Genomic DNA, 19,109 nt, shown 5'->3' with positions numbered 1-19,109 from the left:
ATCCGAGATATTTACTGAACAGTTTAGGCATTAGCCTAGATAGTAGGAATGAAATAGGGAACACTGAATTGAAGCAGCTACCCTCTTAGAGCTTACTCTTTGATTATCAGGATATCCTACATTTAGGTTTCAATACTTAAATTTTTCTTATTATTAATACTAAAGAATTTCATATAGAGATTACAGGGTAATAGAAAGTGCATGAGGCTTTGTCTCTAATATAATCTTCATGTGTTTGTACTTCCACCCCCTATTTCTGGGTCATTAATACACTATATTTTTTGGTAGATGACCTTTAACATTGATTGAAGTTATAAAATATTCTATAATTTTGTGTTTCCTGCTGGGAGGAAAATATGTTTTTACTCATGTTTTCTGTGCTTGCAATTAGAAAGTTCTTAACAATCAAAAAATGAAAGCAACTCTGACTAATTGCAATCATGCACAAAGTGACAAAGATATTGCAGTACTTTAAAAATACATAAGGGAAGCCTTGATGGACAACTCTGGGCAAAGTTCATAGGAAACATCAACCACACTGATTACAACCATTGTGAAGGGCTGTCAGAAACAGCAAGCAAATTACAGAGAGAAGGATCCACAGATCCCTTCCTGAAAATCACTACTATTGTCATGGTGTTAACTGGGTAATTTTCCAGTACAAGGGGCAAACATGCCTTTAAATAACATAATCAGTTGGAGGTGCACGTTGAAAATGTACCTTGTAAAACAGTTAATTCTGAGGTGATTATATTGAACAAAAATAAGCATAAACAAAACTCACACTATGCATTAGTGTGCAGATTATCCGCACAGAATGATAGCTCCTTTAGCTACTCTTCTTTTTGTTGGCTTCCTTTATAGGGTAAGCAGAAAAGTAGAAATCTTGCTACTCATCTTTTCTATGGGGATGGGAACATTTCATTAATGTTAAAGAGAGTAGTCTTAAAAATAAACTGAATTATGCCAGGTGCAGTGGCTAGTACCTATCATCCTAGCTACTAAGGAGGCTGAGATCTGAGGATCATGGTTCAAAGCCAGCCCAGGCACTAAAGAACTTGAGTCTCTTATTTCCAATTAACCTCTAGAAAATAGGAAGTAAGGCTGTGACTCAAGGGGTAGGGCAGTTGCCTTGAGCTGAAGAACTCAAGGGACAGCGCCCAGGCACAGAGTTCAAGCCCCATGACCCATGAAATAAATACATACATACATACATATGTATGTATATCCATACATGATATAAAAGAAGAGATGCAAGGCATCAAAAATGAGCAATTAGTAGCAAGGGAGATGAAAAATAAAGTAGATAGCTTTGAGCGCAGGTTAGACAATGCAGAGGAGAGAATTTCCGGGGCTGAAGATAATTTAGTTATTATAGAGAAAGAACAGAAAATGAGTCAATCCAAATCTAGGAAAAATGAGAGAGCGCTTCAGGAGGTGCAAGATACAATTAGGAAGCCTAATTTAAGGAGGGTCTGGAGAAAGAGGTCAATGGTATTGGAAATATACTTCAGGGAATCATCTCAGAGAATTTCCCAAATATCCAGAAGGGCAGGCCCATCCAGATACAAGAAGCTTTTAGAACCCCAAACAGACCTGATCAGAAAAGAACATCTCACCGCCACATCGTAATCTGAACTGGATCAGTAGAAACCAAAAAAAAGGATCCTAAAGGCAGCCAGGGAAAAGGGTTCAGTAACCTATAAAGGAAAACCAATCAGAATAACCCCAGATTACTCAGCAGAGACCACGCAAGCAAGAAGTGACTGGAAGCATATATGTCATGCCCTTAAGTCAAATAACTACCAACCAAGAATACTGTACCCAGCTAAGCTCTCATTCATAACTGAGGGAACAATAAAAACATTCACAAGAATTTATACCGCGTAATGTTGTCTGACCCCCTGGGGGCAAGAACCTTTGACTCCTCCTGAGATAGTGAGACTGAGGATCTATATGGACCAATCCTATCTGTTTTCTTTGTCTACTATGTCTGAGGCCACACCTTCCTTTACTTCCTTCACCAATCCACTGGTAATAATCCATCTAATGTGCTGCTTCCCCTGCTCCATTCTCCTCATTAATGCTTCCATAGGTAGATAAAGCTGGTGGCTCCCTCCCTCCATGTCATGAGATTATAGGACACATTCATCCAGGTTGTAACTTAGCATGCATATGGATACATTATTGATGCATATGTTCTCCACTGGATTGTAAACTCCACGAGGGCAAAGACCTGGTTTGCTTTCACAGCTCTGCTTGCAACACTGAGCATGGCACAGACAGAGACAACGCCTGCTGTAGGTATGGTTGAGAGAGGGGTGCCTGCAGGTTGAGGAGCCTAGTGGAAGGTGAGGGGCACCATTTGCAAAATCTGAGCCTTGCTTCTTGAGCTCTGCAAGCTGTTGGGTTTTGTCCTTTTGCATGACTAGGACAAGATCAGGAAGGAAAGGCAGTGGGTGCCTGGAAACTATGACTTGGGTCTCTGTTCCTATGTTCAGTGTGTTGGTTGCTTCTCCTCAGGGAAGGGAATTAGGCCATCAGTTGAATCAGGGTTTGTATTCATGGAGCCATGCTGTATGGAAGAACCAAAATTGTGGGCTAATGGAAAAATCTGTAGTGGCAATCACAGAGGGGTTGGGCCAGCAACTGCCATGTCAGCCTGGACACGGGCTGGAGTTCCCACAAGCCAGAAAGAAAGCCAAATAGGAAGGAGGGGGCTGAGTTCTCCTTTTGTGATACTTAATCTGTCGTGTGCACTGGTATTCTACCCAGCCTCTCACTCCCCCCAACTTTTCTGTCTCCCCAGTCCTCTATTGTAGGTGTAACCTGATTTCCTCCCCCTTTTCTTCTCTCCTACTCTCCCCTCTCCTTTCCTTCTCTACCTTTCCCTTTCTCCACATCTGCCTGTCCCACTCCACTAACATTTCTTCCTGATTGTACTTCTGAGATAAAGAGATTGATCCTTAAAGTTTGGTTCCCAGAAGTGCTTTTGGTGATACCACACTATTAGGGAAGAAAGAATGGAACCCTCCCCCTCTCCAGGGCAAATATCCTTCTCAGAATTCTTGCCATAGACATTCATCCATTCACTGGGAAATCCTTAATAAAGAGCACACAACCCTGCGCTTGGCACCATTCATGAGGGAGCATGCAGTGGAAACATAAGCTCAAACAGAGAGATTCCTGTTCTCAAGGAGTTGACTGTCTAGTGGGAAAGAGATGATGTAACTCAATACTTCCATGGAAAGGAGAACCATGTGACCACATTACCTTGTGTGAAAGAAAATGAAGTGGTTTTATGAGACAAGAAGCTGGCAGGGTCTAGAGCATCAGGGGAAATTTCCTCCCCAACCCCCTCCCAACCCCTACCTAGGAGAGAGCCACATTTGGGTGTGACTTAGTGCCATGACCCCGAGGTGAGTGACATCAACTGAAGAATTGACGGAGAGCCAGAATGCCTGGATTCGGCAAGGGATGGGGATAGCAAACACAAAAAGGCTGATGGTTGGGTGGAAGCCAAGCCTTTGGATTTCATTGATCACAATGCGAGCTGTCGTGTTTGAGAACAAACCAAACATCATGGCTTTTTGCCAGCAGCATAGCTGGCCATAAGTAGAGTTGGGGACCCAGGCCTTTTGGAGGGCCTTTGAAGAAGAAGGCAAACCCAGCAGTACAGAAAATAGCCTAACCAGGAGATTGTCATGTTCTCAGCCACCTCATCCTTGAGTCCTTGATAATTACTGAAACAAGTTTCCGTGAACAGACTGCAAGAAAGGTCTCAGAACCATCGGAAAGCATTCTTTCAGGCTTCCGCCTTCACCTCTCTCTCTCTCCAGGCCAGAACAAACTCCTTTCTACAAGCATCTATATCAACACAAGACTCTTAAAGACCCTCACTGTTTTTCCTGGAGGCTTGTTGAGGTCCAGCATAAAGTCATACTCATCAAGGGTCCAAAGTAACAAAACTCTGGGTATATGCTGAGTGATTTCATCTTCTGTCTGGTTTCACCTCATCCTGAGGGTTGGGGACCGCTTTTCACCTCTGAGGGAAGAGCACAGCATCCTCTGATGCCTTTGCTTCATGACATCTCACAGGAGGCTCTGTCTTAGCACAGCAGATGGGCCCTGAGCCAGGGGGGGCTCTTGATTGCAGCGTGGTTTGCAAGCCCTTGGAAGCAGCTTCCAGGTTAGCATATGGCAAGCTACAGTCTCTGCTATGAGTGAGATCAACCATGTGGTACTGGAGATGTTGCTCGGGGGTCCTTGGGCTGTTTCTCACATGGGCACAGGGTGTCATGCCTTCATGATACTGGTGGAGTGTAGCAGCCTCAAGGCCTTGCAGGCCACTGGGGACCAGGTCCTCCTATCTGTCCAGCCAGTGGTAGCAGTGTGGCTTCACAGACTGATCTGGAAGGAGTTGGGCAAAGGAATTCAGAAGCAGGTCCTGGGAGTTCTGGCTGTGATTGATTCTTAGGATTCTGGGTTTGGGAACAAGATGAGCATTCCTGAAGAGTTACTCCTTGTGGTGACTGCTCTCAGAGACTAGTCCTAGGAAATGGACAAATGAGCCCTTTCCTCCCTTCTCTTCCCTTCCCTTTCCTCTTCCTTTTCCCTTCCTCTTCCTTTACTTTTTCTTTCATTCATGTTCTGTGACTTGAACTCAGACCTCAGCCTGCCAAGTAGTTAAGGATTATAGTCATGGGCCACCAGCCTGGCCTGCAATCCTCTGCTTTTATGCACTGAACATTTAACTTACTATTGTTGAATCTTAGGTAAGAGGTCTATTTTCACAAGTCAGAATTGTCAGCTTTCTTGGCAGTGTATGTATGTGTGTGTGAGAGAGAGAGGGGTGTAGTGGGGAGGGGGGGAGAAAATATATTGGGGTATGGCATACAGACTGATCCCTGTGACTTTTCCTCTTCTCTACCTCTCTTGTCCTCTGTGTATTTCACTGAAAATTTCACTTTTGCCTTTGAATTTCATTGTAGCACAATTTAAAAGCCATCAGGGTTGAGAATCTAGACAAGCAGATGTCCGTTAGAGCAGCTTTCTCTGCTATCAACTATGTAAATTGGTCCTTTTCCTTTCTTTTCCATTTTCCCTTTTGAATAACCTCTATTGTTTTTTTTATTATGAAAGCAATGCATATTCATTGTAGAAAAATGAGAAAATATGAATATGCAATTATAAAAGCCATCCATAATCCCCTCTCCTAAAGATCAAAGCCGTGAAGATGTTGATGTGCATCTTGCAGTAGGAAAAAAAAGACATTTTGGGATAACATTAACTTTTTATTTGTGCGCTGGTCCTGGGGCTTGTGACCTGCGTGCTGTCCCTAAACTTTTTGCCTGAAGGCTAGTGCACTGCCATTGAACCACAGCACCATTTCCTGCTTTTTGATAGTTACTCGGATATAAAGAGTCTCATGATTTCCTGTCCAGGCTGGTTTTGAACCATGATCATCAGATTTCGCCCTTCTGAGTAACTAGGGTCACCACTGGTACTTGGCTTTCTATGCAGTATTTTATGGCATAAATTCCATACCTGCTTAGCATTTTATTATATGGGATGCTTTGATTTATTTAATTGTCTGTTTTTGAGCAGTTATGCTGCAGTACAGCCTACAAGCTCAGTCTCTGAATGTATTTGTAATAATTTATTTATAAAAGATTTCTAGATACACAGCTTCTGATACTGAAGAAATTCATTGACTATTAAAATGTTTTGAATGATGACATATATATGTATGCGCACACACATGAGTTTATATAATGTTTGTGAATAGCTCACCCACATTAAGGTGCATATTTGTAGGTTTTATTTCCTCACAATCACACTCACAAGCATCTGTCACTCCTTTTTGTTTTAGTCCCACAGGCTTGCTTTCTCCAACACAACCATCCTTCATTTTCTTTATGTTTTCTATTCCCATAGTTCACAATCACCTTTTAGCATGCTAATCTCTATGATTTATTTCTTTAACATTTGTTTGTTTATGAAACAACTCTAGGATATTTAATATTTAATGAGTAGGTCAACATCCACATAATTAGCAGCCAAATTAGATTCTAAGATGGGCATCGGTGGCTCATGCCTGGAATCCTAACTACTCAGGAGGCTGAGATCCGAGGATAGCAGTTCTAAGCTAGCATGGGCAGGAAGTCCAGGAGACTCTTCTCTCCAATTACTAACCACCAAAAAACCAGAAGTGGAGTTGTGGCTCAAGTGGTAGAGCTCCAGCTTGAGTGAAAAAGTGAAGTAACAGTGACCAGGCACCAAGTTCATGTCCTTTTATAGAGTATAGAGTCCAAATTCCCCAAGCTCTGTTCTGTTCCATATCACTCCTATCCCTCAGAAAAACACATTAATAATTCAGAGGGGTCCTTCCAAGATTTTCTGTATGAATTTTAAGTAGGCATGGGAACAAATTCCTGTTCTCTCATCTTTCTATGTGTTTGGAGGATGCTATGCAAACCTGTCTGCTCTGCACTTGATGTTTTCCTTCTGTAAAATGCCTCAAGAATTTTATCTATATTGTTATTGGAAAGACTCGTCCCCTCTTTTAACCAGCTTCACAGCATTTGATGGTATACTTGTGCCGTATTTAACCAGTTGTCTAATGATTCTATTCAATCTTTTGCTCTAAAAATCAAAGCTGCCTGTAGACACATTTAGCAATTAGGTCAGTTTGCAAGTTTTGCAAGTATATCTAGCAGGTAATTTCCTAAAGGATGGAACTGCAGCTAAAACAGAATTTTTGTGTTTGTAATTTTGATAGATACTCCAACATTCCTTTCCAAAAGGGTTGTGTCAGTTTATGTTCTTACCCAGCCATGAATAAGGGTACCTACTTTTCCATCGTTTTGTCAGCAGACTGCCATATCAAATTTGAGGATGTTTGCCAATCAAATGGATCAAAGTAGTGGGAGAGCCCATTTATAATTTGCATTTCTCTTTGGTGTGAGACTAGGCATCTTCTCATGTGTTCGCTCAGGAGTTCTCTGGAAGCATGTGTTCAAATCTTTTGCCTATTTGTCTTCTTGCTCTGCAGGAATTCTTTACAGCAGGAGTTTTTAATTCTTTGATATTTTGTGTGTGTTGAAAATATTGATTCCGGTTTGTCATTTTTATTTTTATTCATGAAGGCTATTTTGATTTATGTATGGTAAAAGGTATTGATCTTCCCTTTATTGTGTCATATTTTATGGCTGTCTTGGTTTTACTTCATGGGAAAATTTTCCTTTGTACAAAGTTCTAAAAGGATTTCCTTTAGTTTTTCTTATCAGAAACTTTATAGTTTCATTTAAGACATTTAAATCTAAGAGTCCATTTGACATTCCTTAGTGTGTACAGTCATTTCAGTGTATAGATGAGCAATTTCTTTTCTTCCACACTGATTTTCAATACTTTTTTAAGTACTGGGGTTTGAACTCAGTGTTTTGTGCTGTCATAAGCAGCACTCTACTTGTTGAGCCATGCTTTCAGCCCTTTTTGATTTATTATTAGGATCTCATTTTTCTTTTTTTTGTGGTGAATGGACATGAACTCACCTGAACCATGATCCTCCTATTTATATTTCTTATATAGCTAGATGATACAATGTATACTACTGTGTCAGCCTTTCTTATTGTTTAAAATGGGGACTGACATTTTTTTTAACCTCAGACTGGCTTGGAGCCATAATTTTCTACCTTCTAAGCAGCTAGGATTGTAGACATGCACCTGGCTTATAATATTTTTTTTTTTAGGGCCTGGTTGCTATCCCTGAGTATTTTCACTCAAAGCTAGTATTCTACCATTTGAGACACAGCTCCACTTCCGGACCTTTTCTTTTGGCGGGGGGCGGGGGGGGGGGGGAGGGGGGTGATTATTTGGAGATAAAAGAGTTTCATGGACTTTCCTGTCTCAGATGGCTTTGAACTGCAGATCTTTGCCTCCTGAGTAGCTAGGATTGCAGGAATGAGCTACTGGGGCCTGGCTTGAAATATCTTTTCTATAATGTGCAAAATCTTTACTACAGTTCATGCACTGGAGTCTACGTTTAGCCGTTCTGTTTTTTGGTTTCATTGATCTCATTATGGTCTTTGAGAGCTAAGAATATGGCTCTGTGGTCCCTGAGTTTGTTCACCAGCACCATTTTACTTCAGATTCTCTTCACACATGCTCTTTTTTATATCCATACCACACTGTTTTAATTATCAAAGCATTGTAATATGTACATTTTAATAAGGTACTGCCTGCCATTCTTTTTCAGGTTTTTCCTAGCTCCTATCAGTGCTTTTTAAATTTTTAAAATTTAAAATCTGCTTGTTTAGTCTCTTAAAATAGCCTAGTGGTATTTAATAGAGATGCTTTAAATTTATAGAATCATTTAGAGCAAATTAAAGTCTATTTGATACTGAGTACTGCTGAAGAAAGCGACATATCTCCACATTTTCTATACCTGCTTTTGTATCCTTTAGTTTTTTTTTATCAGTTCTCTTTATACAGCTTTGTGCATTTTTAGGTCAATTTATCCCTAGAATATTTTAACCCGCTGTCTTTGTGAATTTTGTTTTTCCTTTTCATTAAAACTTCACTCAGTCATTGATTGCACCTGTAATCACTGACCTTTTTACATGGATTTTGTACCATATATTCACTAAACTTTCTTTTCTTCTTTTTTTTTCTTTTTGCTCACCAAAAGTGGATTGACCTTTCTCTATTTGTTTCAAGTCTTCTTATTCATAGATAGCCTTGATCATACATTTAAACTATTAAGTGAGTAAATGTTCAAAATGTGTAAGAGTATTTATTATATGTGCTAAATACCACTCATACATACATGGACATACTTTTGAACGCTCTAAGTTACAAATAAATTTTGCTCACTGGGAAATCCCGTGTCTCATTTTTAAAAGCTTAAGTAAGTCAATATGCAAAGAGAGTCTCACTTTTAAAAACTAGCTAAGGCGGAACCAGCCTAAGCATTCTATTAAAAGTAGACAAACACTGGTAGAGCTTCAGTGGAAACCAGCCAGAGAGTAAAAGGGGAAGAAGCCTTGTGTCATAGGTAGGGCCCAGCTGTTCCCAGAAGTGGCTATGTACTTCTCAAAGGACTCATGGGTGGAATGTAGTCTCTGCGGCCATTTCCACCAGCAGGCCTGGAGTCCTGGGAAAGGTATGGCATTCTGTAGAGTCCTTAGAGCTGGGTCACAGCTGGATTGTCTCAGTGCCCATGAGATCGGGGTCTCAGTCTTATTTATTTGTTACTGGCTTGTAATAGCCAGACTTGTTCTCTGGCTCATGAACCCAGTCTCACTACCAGCCCACACTTTCTCTGTACCATCCAGTATCCCTGCTCTCTACCAATTACTCTTATTCCAGAAATAATGTATTTAAGAAGGACATAGTAAAAGCATGACATTGCTAGAATGTTAGGTGAAGACTAACAAGTTAACATTTGATATGGAGCAATGTCAATATACAAGATATACCTTGGTTATCCAGTGATCTGATCTAGGCTATTATCCAGTGATCTGTCACTTGCCAGTATGCCGTGGACCACAGTAATTGCTGATATACTCAGCATTGGCTGTTGGTGAGATGACCAGGATCTGTTGGCAGAATGAATTTACTGATATTATTTGCAGATAGAATTATTTATGAACATTATTATTGTTACCATTCATATTTTGCTATAATAAATGTAATATTATATACTGTGAACAAGGTAAAATTTTATTGGGATGTGTTATGAACAAAAATGTGGCTTTGGCTAGACACTGATGGCTGACGCTTGTAATCCTAGCTACTCGGGTGGCTGAGATCTGGGGTTTGAGATTCAAAGCCAATCCAGTCAGGAAAGTCTGTGAGACTTACCTGCAATTAACTACACAGAAGCTTGAAATGGTGCTGTGGCTCAACACATGGTAGTGTGTTATCCTTGAGTTAAAACACTCGGGGACAGTGTCCAGGCCCTGAGTTCAAGCTCTAGGGCTGGCAAATGAACAAATAATGGCTTTGAACTGAAGAGATCCACAATTTCTAGTCTCTCTATCTCCCTTTTCATGGCATTTCCAAAAGAGGAGAAAAGAGGCCTTCAGTATCTTCTGACTACTCTGCCATGAACTGTGTCCTGAGCCAAGACAGTGCCCTAAATCCTCTATTTCTAGCGATAATTTTATTTCTGTGTCATAGTGCATGTTCTGGATGAGCTATGCCAGCCTTGTTTGCAAGATCCATTAGACTTAGTGTTAGGCTTTTGGAGTTTGAGATTTGGCGCCCTTTCTGTTGGAGATTCCCTTGAGGGTTTGCAAGCTCTTCAGAGAAGAAGTGTTTATAGATTCATAGATTCATAATCTCAGGCAGTGGTTACCTGCCCACACTGGTTTCCTTTTTTCACTATACTGGAGCTTGAACTCAGGGCCTTGGTCCCTTTTTTTTAAAATTTGTTTAAAACAGGAGATCTACCACGGAACCATACCTTCATCCTACATATCTGTCATATCCCCCCCCTCTCTCATTAATTGGAGATAATGAATCTCACTGACTTATTATTATTATTTTTTTGCCAGTCCTGGGGCTAGAACTCAAGGCCTGAGCACTGTCCTTGAACTTTATTTTTCCCAAGGCTAGAGCTCTCCCACTTGGGCCACAGCAACATTTCCAGCATTTTTTTTATGTATGTGGTACCGAGGAATCGAACTTGAACCCGGGTCTTTTGCGCATGCTAGGTGAGCACTCTACCACTAGGCCAAACTCCCAGCCCCTCACTGACCTTTTTGCCCTGCTGGCTTCAGATTTGATCATCAAATCCCTGCCTGTTGACCGGGATTATAGTTGTAAGCCACTGGTGACCACTTACATTCATCCTGTTTTGCCTAAAATGAGAATTCAGGTGATTCTGTAGAGGTCAAAGAAATCATTGCTTCTAGTTAAAAAGCGTGGTTCTCTGCCTGCTCTGTGGCTAAACTTGAAATGAATACAAATTAGAACCTTGATTGGGGACCTTTGAACCTAGAGCACGGAAAGAGTTTAGCTTTGTCACTGAGCATCTACAATCTGCTTCCCAAAGTGAGAAAAGTGGATACACATTCATTTGTGTGCAAGGATAGTAAGCTTGAGGTGATGGCCAAAATGGTCCAGAGCAGAAGCTGACCAAGGGAATGCCTACTGCATCACCACGGGGGCTGCTGCCAAGGAATACAAAGCAGCCACTATTTTCCTCCTGGGAAGTTTCAGTTAGCCATAGAACCCAAACCCAAATGCCTTCATCAGCATAGTTTATGCCCAAGTTCCCACTAGCTTCTGATGACAACGGAAGCACGATATTTACAGCGAGCTCTTCAGCTTGTGGTTTTGTGGCTGTTTCTATCTAATTACACATGTAATTCCATTTCCTGGTCTTGATTAAAAGCAATTTTTCTCCCTGGAAACCACATCTCCAAGTGCTTCTGCCAGGCGATGGAGGGCGCCAGGGGGGCGTCAAGTGGATGAGAGGTCGTCAGGACCTGGCTCCTTTAAGATTACCCCCAAACTCATCTCTTGCAATCACTGCTGAGCTCTAATTAACCTAGAGCCTTGTTGATTTCCTCCATTCTGAAGGTTTATCTGGTAACAATCTGAAGGCAAGGAGAAGGGCAGTGTAAGAGCTCTGTCTAGGCTGGGTAATGTAGCCATGCTCCCCCACCCCCAGTTCCTAATTAACCATGAAATTGTACACACCACCCTGTAAGTAACAAGTCTCTTAATGTCTGCATTCACTGGGGGTAATTGCATCATTTCTCAGGACTGCTGTGATGTCTCAGGAAGGGGCCCCAACTATTAATCACCTAATGCAGAGTAAGTGATTTTTGTTCAGCCTAGGTTTTAATAACGCGTGCACACTCAGGTTTGTGTAAACAGGACTTGGCTTTGCTCCATGTGCAAGGATTATTCTTCAGCTTACTGCCGGGTTCCCTTCTCCCCTCAGAGTCCGGGGAGCTCAGCAAGCTGATTTCATTTGAATAAGTGGAGAGCCATCTCGGATGATGAATGCAGGCTTGGTATTTTCAGTCAAGGGTGAGACTTCAATGAGTTTAACTAAGATTGGTAGGTTTGAGTATGAGCAGATAATGGTTTTCAATGCAACCATCGATTCTGAGCCTATGAAAAAACATGATATAAAACAATGGAATTTCATACCTATAGTTCTGAAGATATGAACTAGCACATTATTGTCAGGTTATTCCTGGGTTGCTTACTAAGCATGTGGTCTCAGCAGCAGCCTGACCTCTGGGAGCCTCTTCGTTCACTTTATGAGGTGTTACTGTAGAGAGTTATACGTTTGGATTCCTCCCATAAGTCTACTTTCCTCTAGTCAGTTTGTACATAAAACCCAGTACATGTCATCATGTATGTTTGTATTTTGGATCTAGCTTCCACATATGAGTGAAAATGGGTAAAGGCATAGTCTGCATAAGAGGCTCGTTCTGGCTGTATCCCGTAATTTAGCTACTACAGGCCTGTGTGATCCCTAAGATTCATGTGAAACTGCCTGAAAGATTTCTGCTCACATCAACGCCATAGAAGTCTAAAGCGTCCCCAGAGTTAGTGAGAAGCCCACTGGCTTGCTTTCTACATCAGGCCTTTAGCAATAGAATCACAGTTCCTCTCCAGGGCCAACAAGTGTAAGCGATCATACACCAGTGAACGATCAGTCATGACAGAGGTAGACTTTGCTCAGTTTTCTGGCTGGAATGCCTAGAGATGATAGCTTCCTATTACTTAGTGCCTAACCTTCCTCCTGACATCCTCCCCTCTCCTCCCCTCTCCACTCCACTGGCTCCTCTCCTCCGCTTTTCCTTTTCTTCTCTTCCCTCATTTTGTCACCTCTTCCCACCTTTCCTGATCCTTCTTTCCTTTCTCCTCTTCTTCTTCCTCCACCCCTTCCTTCTCTTCCTCCTCATCTTCCTCCTGCTCTTCCTCCTCCTCATTCTCTTCCTCATTCTCCTCCTAATTTCTTTTCTCCCCTCCTCTGTATCTACCTATCTGTCTCTGTCTCTCTATTCTGTGTATCCCCTATATCTTCTTTCCTCTCCTTATCATTTCCATGATAAACCATGCCAGGAGCCACATATCATTCTCTTTATTATCCAGGCTGCACCCTCCTCCTTTGAGGCCTGACCCTTATTTAGCTTGTTAGTTACACAAGCCTATTGCCAAATATCCCAAAAGACAACTCTCTCCTTTAGGAAAATCCTTTTCTTATTTGTCAAGAAACTTTTCCCCATAACTCTTTCAATACCCACATTGCAAGCTTATTTTACTCTGCTGACACTGCTGTGGATTATGTGGCTGGAGAGGCCTAAGGCTACTGGAAAGGTTGTGAGGATCTCAAAAGCAGAGTTTGGGTTCAAATCCCAGCTCTGCTATGAATGATGGAACAAGTTTTGGTAATTAACCTCTATGTCTAAGTTTTTGCCTGCAGAAAGTTGACATGCAGCAGGGCACTGGGGGCCCACACCTGTAAATCCTAGCTATTCAAGAGGCTGAGATGTGCGGATTGTGGTTCAAAGACAGTTTGGGCAGGAAAATCCATAAGACTCCACCTAACCAGCAGAAACTGAAACTGGAGCTGTGGCTCAAGTAGGTAGAGCAGCAGCCTTGGGCACAAAAGCACAGGGACAGCACCTCGGCCATGAGTTCAAGCCCCAAGTTGGCCTAAAAAAGAACATAGATGTGTAGCAATGTGTGAGTTGTTACACTGGGACTTTGGGTTGCTGTGTATGTTAAACAAGCGGATACAAATAAAGTATTGATTACCATACCTGGCACTTGATGAACATCCAGCCTGTGCCATCTATGTATCGAAGTTTCTAAGCTACTGGCTCCACAGCAATGAGGACTTTTAGGCCCTGTGTCTCAGTGTTGATAGGTAGGCCTGGCATATGGCAATTGCCCCTTAAATTAATGTGTAATCATATTTGATGCCGACACAGGCAGGGCCTGAAGATGCTCTTGTACTTGCACCAGAATTCATGACTGCTGCATCCAGCTTGGCAGTCTAAGCAGATTGTACTGTTGGCCTGTCTGAGATAACTTACTGAGATGAGCTGCCAAGTCCTATCCGAGAACAAGGAGGCTTGACTTCCTGTTTAGCACAGAAACATATGATACCCACAAGGCTCCTGCAAAGCCAGGAGATCACTCACATGGCTCTCTCCTCTGCCTTATGCTCCTCTTCACATTGAAAGGAGTTTCAGAATTACATAGGAAATTCCATGTCACACCTTTCGATGAGTTGGGATACAACTAGATTTTTCTTCTTGGAGTAATTCCTTTTCTTCCCTTCCTCCCTCCCTCCCTCCCTTCCTCCCTCCCTTTTCCTTCCTTCCTTCCTTCCTTCTTTCCTTCCTTCCTTCCTTCCTTCTTTCCTTCCTTCTTCCTTCCTTCCTTCCTGCTTGAGTTGGTTTCAGATCACAATCTGCAGATCTTAAGTATCAAAGACTATAGGCACAGACCACTAGCACTTAGGTGAAGTAAGATTTTCTTTTCTTTTCTTTTTAAATTGTTTACCATTTTGGTTATAGTTTTATTAGCAAGGTCAATGTATTTTGGTTGATTTTTTCTTTGCCAGTCCTGTGGCTTGAACTCAGGGCCTAGGCACTGTCTTTGGGCTTTCGGAAGGCTAGAGCTCTACCTCTTGAGTCACAAACACCACTTCTGGCTTTTTCTGTGTATGTGGTACTGAGGAATTGAACCCAGGGCTTCAAGCATGCTGGCAAGCACTCTACCACTAGACCATGCTCCCAGCCAACAAGTAAGATTTTTCTATGGGAGATTTCTGTGTGAAATTTTCTATGGACTCACCAGTGTGGGCTAAAACTTACCCTTGGTAGGTAGGCAGTAGAGGAACAATGCACACACACACACACACACACACACACACATACACACATACACACTCACAGAGTTGCTTTTATGAATGCCTAGCTGTTTTTTCTTAAGTAAATAAAGTCATCTTTTGAGGATTAGCACTGTTTCAGGCATTCCTGGTTTTGCAGAAGGAATGGCAATGAAAATATAGCCAGTGTAAAGTTGGTCACTGGCATGTCAAAACTCTTAGGTCAATGCTGGTTTATAAATGTTGCCGTGCTTATTAGCAAGTCAGGAAAGGAAGCAAGTTGTGTGAGTCTTTGCTTGGGATATAAAAGGAAAATTCTCTGTGTCGTGGAACACCATTAATTCCTTTGCTCCTTCATTCAGCAGACATCTCTGTGTTTCTTATTATGTGCCCTGCACTTGCTAGACACGAGGGCATGGAGAGTTCCTTCTCGACTTTGAAAGCCATGATTTCTCGAGTGGTATTTCTGTCCTGGGGCTTAGTAAATATCTAAGCTTTGTTTAGTGAGCTATGGAAAATAGACTGGAAAGTAGACTAGAATTATACAATAATAGCTACCTCACTTTCTTACCTATGAATTCATACTTTAAGAATGAGTCTTTACAAAATCACAGACATATACACCCACAAAATCTTGATTCTCTTTTTCTTTTTTTATGTTAACTTTTTTTTCATATTTGATTCTCTTTTTCTATTGGCATGAATTGGTTACCACTGAAATTTAAAATCTTATACCTTAGCTCACATAGGAATAAAGGTAAAGATGTAGCTAGTGGCTATTCAGAAAAGCAGGAGAGATTGTGTGTGTGTGTGTGTGTGTGTGTGTGTGTGTGTGTGTGTATGTTGGTGAAAATTGGCACATAGACTGACGTTTGACACACACAAACTTCACATGTGAGGAGACATTGTTTTCGTAAGAGGGTCCAAAATTCTAGGAGACAGGTTATTTATGATGCAGTGTGCAGTTTCAGAAGGGGCTTTTATTGAGTTCAGTTGAGCTGTGAATTTGTCAGAGATCAAACTAAAGCTCTAGCTGGATGGAGAGCCAAGACAGGTCACCTATAGCCTACAGCCTGCTCACCTGTGCCCCTTACCTGAGCCTGGGGAGGCCCAGCCAGCAGTAATGAAGGCTCTGAAGGGGCCAGAGGCAAGACGCCCAAAGGAGAGCTGCTGGCTCAGGCCTGCAGGATCTACTCCCAAGAGGGCCTGCAAACTGCAAGCCATCCCTTTCTGAGCTCCCTGATGGCTCTCCATCCCAGAGCCGTGAGGAAGTTTCTGCCTTATGCTGATCTGAATTTTTCCTGGGATAGAAGGAAGCTCTTTTCTAATTTTTGATTTCCACATTCTATTTTTTGTTTCTTTTCTGAATGTATTTTTTAACTGAAATTTATTTTTAACTGGGACATAAGGCCATAAAATGATGCATATTTATAGGATAATGAGATTGTTTGGGTACATATATACAATGTAGAATGTTTAAATCAGTCAAAACATCTAGGAGCATGAGTGACCATTTGTCATTCCTTTGTGAAGAAAGCTGTCAAACTCCCTCCTTGCAGCTTTCAGAAATGTACAGTACGCTGTCATTCTCTGCAGCTAGCCTACTGCTCAATAGCATCCATCAATTGCTCCCATCTAACTAGAACTTGGTACCTGTACATCCACCTTTCCCGTCTCTCCTCCCACCATACTCTTCTAAGCCCCAGTCATACCCAGCTTCTGTGAGAACCATCTTTTGACATTTCACATGAGTGACATCACGTACTTATCTTCTTTGCCTGCCTCAGTTCACTCCATTTGATCATCTCTACTTCCATCATATTTCTGAATTCAAATGTGTGTTTGTGTGTGTGTGTGTGTTTGTGTGTGTGTGTGTGTGTGTGTGTGTGATTGTATGGTTTGAACTCTTGTGCTTGCTAGGACACTATCACTCTTAAAATATTTATCTGCTGGGTGCGGTGGCTCATGCCTGTTATCCTAGCTACTTAGGAGGCTGAGATCTGAGGATCAAGGTTCAAAGCCAGCCTGGGCACTAAAGAACGTGAGATTCTTATCTCCAATTAATCACTAGAAGACGGGAAGTGGGGCTGTGGCTCAGGGGTAGGGTGGCAGCCTTAAGCTGAAGAGCTCAGGAACAACACCCAGGCCCAGAGCTCCAACCCCATGGCTGACAAAAAATAAAAAAAGAAAAATATTATCTTTAGATAGTTGTACAATGGTGTTTCAATTCAACATATCAATTTGTGAATATAAATATATCTTGGTCAATGTTACCACTTCCATCATTTTCTTCTCTCTATACCAAGCCCAACCATCCCTTAAAATTAAATTTTCCCCTTCCTTCCTTCCTTCCTTCCGTCCTTCCTTCCTTCCTTCCTTCCTTCCTTCCTTCCTTCCTTCCTTCCTTCCTTCCTTCTTTTCTCTCTCTTCCTTTCCCCCCCACCCCTTGGCATGGGAATTGAACTCAGTGTCTGGGTTTTGTCCCTGAGATTTTTTTGCTCAAGGCTAGCACTTTGCCATTTGAACCACAGCACCACTTCTAATTTTCTGATGATTAATTGGAGATAAGAGTCTCATGGACTTTCCTGCGTGGGATGGCTTCTAACCTCGATCTCTACTTTCTGAATAACTAGGTTTAAGGCATGAAGCCAGCAGCACCCAGCTCCTAGTTTCATTTTTCATGTAAGTATATTAAGTATTATGGCTGTATTTGCTCTCTATTCATTTCTCTATTTGTTTGACCTCTCAAAAAATATCCCATTTCCCTAGAGACAAGACATGCTTCAACTTCCTGGCATTCTGTTCAACTGTCTGTTAATTGTTCAAAGGGGTTATACTATAAGACTCCACCTCTGCATACAGTTTATATGATATACTGTATCTGTGTGATTGATCCTGTGTATTCACCTAACTTACACATATGAGAGAAAACTGCCACTCTGAACCTGATTTACTTCACTCAACATCATTTTTTTTGGTCCTCCAAATTGCCTGCAAATAACATAATGTTGTTCTTTCAAATCACCTGCAAATGACATAATATTATTCTTCCTGAGGAACTAGTAAAATTCACACACACACACACACACACACACACACACACACACACACACACACACGCACGCACACCACATTTTCTTAACTGGTTGTAGAGCATCTAGGCTGTTTCCATAGCTTGGCTTGATGAATAGTGTAGCACCATAGCTGTACAGGTGTCTTTACTATATCCCATCTTGCAATCTTTTACATAAATGCCCCAAAGTGGTATTGCTGGATCATGGATTCGTTTTATTTTTTTTTTTGAGGACTCACCATACTTCTGCCTTCTGTATGCCAAACCAAGATTCTTGGTTGTCTTTTTCCAAGGGGCTCAGAAGGATGGAGGACTGGAGACTGAAAGGTTGAAGCCCAAGGTGAGTGTTAGGAATAGTGGGCGGAGTAGGTAGCTGCGTCAGAGCTTCGGGTATGTCTGCCTGCGGAGGGAGGTTGTGTGACTTCATTCTCTGTGGAGTCACCATAGACATTTTGATGACTCTTCCTGGGAATTTTTTTCTTCTTCACATGGATGTCCTGGGCTTTCTGTGAATTTCAGAGGTGGAGGTGAGGATGCTCAGAGCACAGCTGGGTCAAGGGAAGGATTGCTGTTTCCTCCTGGCAAATCCCATAGAACCTGTGGATTTCTATGATGGCAGCCTTATAGATATGAATTCACATCAGTAGGTATGAATTTTTTTTGCCAATCTTGGGGCTTGAACTCAGGGCCTGGGCACTGTCCTTGGACACTTTTTTTTTTTTTTTTGCTTAAGGCCAGGACTCAACCAGTCAAGCCACAGCTCCACTTCTGGCTTTTTCTGAGTATGTGGTACCGAGAAATTGAACCAGGCCTTCATGCATGCTACGCAAGCAATGCAAGCACTCTACCACTAGGCTACACTCCTGGCCCCTGTAGGTATGAATTTTATCATAAGCCTGCATCCATCTTGGGTGATGGCAGTTCCCTTTACAACTTTCAAAATTTTAGGCTTCCAGAAGATTCTTGGAGCATGGAGCAGACATCATGGCTGATGTGTCCAGGGCTTTGGATCTCCCATCCATCCTAGGGCACTGCCCACCAGGGTGTTGTTGCTCCTGGCGGAACCTCTTTCCTTTTGTGTCTTCTAATGCTGTGGGCGCACAGTGAGCACAGAGATCTCTGCCTTTCAATAGGCCTTCTGTGCCCCTTTTGGTATCAGACATCGAT

The sequence above is a fragment of the Megascapheus bottae genome, unplaced genomic scaffold (assembly GCF_031878675.1).
Source record: "Megascapheus bottae isolate mThoBot1 unplaced genomic scaffold, mThoBot2.hap1 HAP1_SCAFFOLD_53, whole genome shotgun sequence".
Lineage (NCBI taxonomy): Eukaryota > Metazoa > Chordata > Mammalia > Rodentia > Geomyidae > Megascapheus > Megascapheus bottae.
Note: the sequence above shows the minus strand (reverse complement) of the source record.